Source organism: Pongo pygmaeus, chromosome 2 (genome assembly GCF_028885625.2).
Source record: "Pongo pygmaeus isolate AG05252 chromosome 2, NHGRI_mPonPyg2-v2.0_pri, whole genome shotgun sequence".
NCBI classification, from domain to species: Eukaryota; Metazoa; Chordata; class Mammalia; order Primates; family Hominidae; genus Pongo; species Pongo pygmaeus.
This window is the reverse complement of record NC_085930.1, coordinates 33746373-33750805: the sequence shown is the minus strand read 5'-3', so window position 1 is coordinate 33750805 and position 4433 is coordinate 33746373. Positions and strand designations below refer to the sequence as shown.

The 4433-nt window shown below is 40.1% G+C and overlaps 1 pseudogene; it reads right to left on the bottom strand.

The window, feature by feature from the left end:
* Positions 1-3661: 3661 nt before the first annotated feature.
* LOC129032397 (actin-related protein 3-like) lies at positions 3662-4202 on the bottom strand (annotated as a pseudogene).
* Positions 4203-4433: the final 231 nt, after the last annotated feature.

Below are 4433 nucleotides of genomic sequence, written 5' to 3'. Positions count from 1 at the left end.
CATCGATGATCTTCAGTATCACCCATTATGGTAACACTATTTATATGGTCTTGCTGTGAGAACCTCCTGTGGGTCCCCTTTAATTTCACAAAAACAACGACAGGGTGACAGTAACAGCTTTTGCGGTGGAGTTTCAGCCTTGAGCAGCACTTCGGGGGAATGACATGGGACCTTCTTCATCCCATTGTAATTGAGCTATAGTAGATGTGTCCCAGAAGATTCTCTGTGGAGTGAGTCTGCTTAAGATCCGTGAGATTTAATTGTTTCTATCAGTGGTGCTGCAGCTGTTATTTACCAGCCTGTGAAGCCCATTTTCTTGAGTTACCAAATGATGTACAATAATTAAATATATCTTCATCAAGCACTTACCAGTTTAATGTTATATAGGCACAGCATCAGAATCTGTACTCATGGAACTTTCCATATCTTTAAGGAAACACAGAACCTTATGTAGTAAGGGAAAACAGTGTATGATATATATCAAGGTAAACAGTTAGGAATATAAGTGGTTAGGATCAGTTGGGGAAAATTGCTTGGAATAAGTAGGATTTGAGAGAAGCCTGAAGGTTAAGAGGCATGAGAGAAAAGGTGAAGGATATCGCATTCTGAGTGGGGGAATTGGTAAGCAAAGGTATGGGGGTGGGAAAGAGGATGTTATATTTCAGGGACAATGAAGTGACTGTTAGCTAGTATATTTGTTTCCTAAGGCTGCTGTAACCAATTACTATAAATGTATTCTCTCACAGTTCCAGAGGCTAGAAGTCCTGGAATGAAGGTGTTGGCAGGGCTGGTTCCTTCTGGAGACTCTGAGGGAGAAACTGTGCTCTGCACCTTTCCATCTTCAGGTGGCACTCTTTGGTGTTCCTTGGCTTGTAGATGCATCCCTCCCATCTCTGCCCCTGTCTTTACATGGCCTTCTCCCTTGGGTCTCTGTGTCTTTAATCCTTCTTTCATTTCTCTTTTAAGGACACTGATCATTGAATTTAAGGCCCATCCTGAATCCAGGATGGTCTCCCCAAGAGATACTTGATTTAATGACATCTGTAAAGACCCTATTTACAAATAAGATCACATTCACAGGTGCCAGGCGTTAGGACTTGGACATATCTTTTGGCAGGACACTATCAACCCACTATAGATAGTGAAAGTGGATAAGGTTGAATGGATGGAGAGGTCTGCTTGTGTCAGTTCCTGAATTTTTATGTCATAGTGGGGATTCCAATATAAACTTCTCAGCTATCATTAAACAATGGACATTTTTTGGGGAAGGATAACGAAATGAGCTCATGTGGGGTAATTTGCATTGAGGATTGAGGAGAAATCAGTCTGAAGGCCAGAAGAGTCAGGTGCGTGAACATGGACTAAGGACTACAGGTCATTCTCACCTGATTACTAGGAACCGTAGGTCATTGTTAGTAGTAGGTGGTGATTTGCATACATCATGGGTTGTCTTGCTTAGATTTGCCTCTAACTTAAACCTCCTGGGTTCCTCCTATGGCCTTCAGCCACAGCCAGGGTGAAATCTGTACAGAACTATTTCTGTACTAGCAAAAATCATCCTTTTTTGCATCCTAGCATAATGTAGGTGGAGATGGAGTACATGACCTCTCAGGTTTTGGGAGCATCCAGTAGAGGAGCATGATGCTTTGAAAGCAACAGGGACAAAATATTTCTCTTTAATTAGCTAAGAGTTAGAATCAAGGAGAACCTGGAGTTAACGTGGCCAACATCAGGAGCAAACAAATTTGGCTGAGACATAGGTGTGAGAACACACAATACACTAAGTCAGGAGACAACACACCTTATTTTTCCTGATGCCCACTTCTTCCCCTAAAAGTTTCTGTGTGCATATCCTGCCCTTTCAACTGTGTTGCAATCTTCTTGAGAATAGTGGCCGTGTTTTAAGCTTATATCCCTTTAGCACAATGCTGGGTGCACAGCGTATACTTAGCCAGTGCTTGCTTCTTGATGGAAACAACTACTGGCCTCCTTATTCTTTTCAATATTACAAACAAAACACATGAAAAAAATCAATGACAATGATGAAGGTTTTCTTTAAAGTGGATGAAAGACTCATAGTCGTTGTAGGTCTTCCTATTGCTCCCAGAATTTCTGGGCATAGACTGTTGACCATATACACTATGGTTTGCTTGATGGAGTCAGAAGAATAGGTAAGAAGGTGAGACCCAATGAGATAATCAAAACTCTCTCACTAAAGAGCATCACTCAGGAGCACTTCAATTCTTTTCAAAAGCAGCTGGAGAATGGAGAGTACACAGATTGCATAAGATATGTCTCTAAATCTGTTAGAACTGAGACTTACCATGAGGTCCCTAGACATTTAAAGTTATTCAATGTTTCAGCCTGTTTCTTGGGGAAAAAATAGAAATAACAAATTACTTTTGGGAACTAATATTTTCATGAAAGTCCTACAAAAATCTGCATACATCTTTCTCAAATACATTTCACATTATTGCAACAATGGAACAATACTAATGATCCTTTCTGAATTATTATAAAAATATTTGCCCATAAATGTTGCCAACTTGGTGTTTACCCTTAAAGAGCAGAGATGAAACAAGTCCATTAAAAACCACCCCAAATCAGCTAATAGAGATTTGAGCCCTGACATTGTCAGTCATTCCTGCCACAGGAGCGTTAATAAGAGAGGTCAACATCTTCTCCCTCAGAAGTAGACAATTGTTTGCACACACAGCACCAGCCTCTCTGACTGCCCCTCACACACTCGGTCTGAGAAACCTGCTTAGACATGTGAACTAGGAGAAAATCTCAATATGAGGAGGCTAAATAGTGTGGCAATACTGAAATGTTGTGAATACTGCTTTTTTAGCACATGAAGTATAACTGGTCCAACAGTCTTGCCTTTACTTTTTTTTTTTAACAAGAAAAAGAATATGAGTAGACTTTATCTAATATATTAACTTCTTAGTTCTAAAAGCACTTGTAACAAAAACCAAATTGTTTTTGTGGGGAGGATGGTAGAAATTCATAATTACTGGGATTCCTTGTCTCATGAATGAGTAATGCTAAGTGTCATAGGGCTACTTAAGAATGCATTTATCTTTTAAATTGTTAAAAAGCAAATACATTGCATAAAGGTGATTATTTTAACTATTTTAAATATATACTTCAGTGACATTAAATACATTCACATTGTGTGTGTGTGTGAGACTACTTAAAAAAATTTATCTTGGTCACTTTTTTTCCTTCAAAATATGAAAACAACACTCAAAGTCCCTGCATATCCAGTTCAGTGAGGTTAATATTCTTGCAGAGAAAACTCTGATATCAGCTCAGCTCTGATAATTCTTTTTTTTGTTGAAACAGTCTTGCTCTGTTACCCAGGATGGAGTGCAGTGACGCCATCTTGGCTCACTGTAACCTCCACCTCCCTGGTTCAAGAAATTCTCGTGCCTCAGTCACCCAAGTAGCTGGAATTACAGGTGTGCATCACCATGCCCATCTAATTTTTGTATTTTCAGTAGAGGCGAGTTTTCACCATGTTGGCCAGGCTGTTCTTAAACTCCTGGCCTCAAGTGATCCACTCGCCTTGACCTCCCAAAGTGCCGGGATTACAGGCGTCAGCCACCATGCCCAGCCAGAATATTATTATTCTGATCATTCTGACTTGCTTCATCTGCTACCTCTTAGGTAGTTGTGTGAAGTCATGATTAGCAAATCCTGGGTGAAAAAAGATTTCAAGTCACAAAGATCTCTCATAACTAACGTCAATGGAAAATTCTTTCTTTGAGATTGCCCTGATTCCAGCATACTGTTTAATCCACTTGGCCCATCTGTGTCATACTTGTTAAATTCTTTTACTAAATCTGGGCAGACATAACTCTAGCACTCCTTTACTGCAGTAGCTGTTTCCAGGGATTGCTTTGAAGGAATTTCTACTTCTCAGCCTCTGAACAGTTGCTGAATGAAATATGTGATGCTTGCCCTATGACTGGAATGTGCTTATGGCAGTTGCCAACCCCATATCCTTCAGTTGGAGGTGGGACAGGAGTGCCACCATCTTTACTACCTCTCCCCATACCAGTCAGTGTCTGTTTTCTTATTTGTTTTGATGCTCAGGATGCTGCTAATGCAAAAACAGCCTGTATGGCTATGTATGAGCCTGGAATATCAAAGAACTCAAACACTATTTCAGCAGCATATTCTGTTTTCTGGAGCATTCAGTGGAAGTTTAGTGAAAAGAAAGTAATGCCCTTCATGTTCTGCTTTAAGTATTTAAAGATTACTTGCTCCAAACCTTTCTGTCAACAGTCTTCGACTAAACCATGGTGGGTTCACCACTTCATGGTATATGTGGCTTTTTCCTGTTACATCATCCCCAATGGAGAAGTCTACAACACTGGCTTTCTTTATCACCCTCTTTTGAGCTTAATTGCCCACTTTTGCTGAAT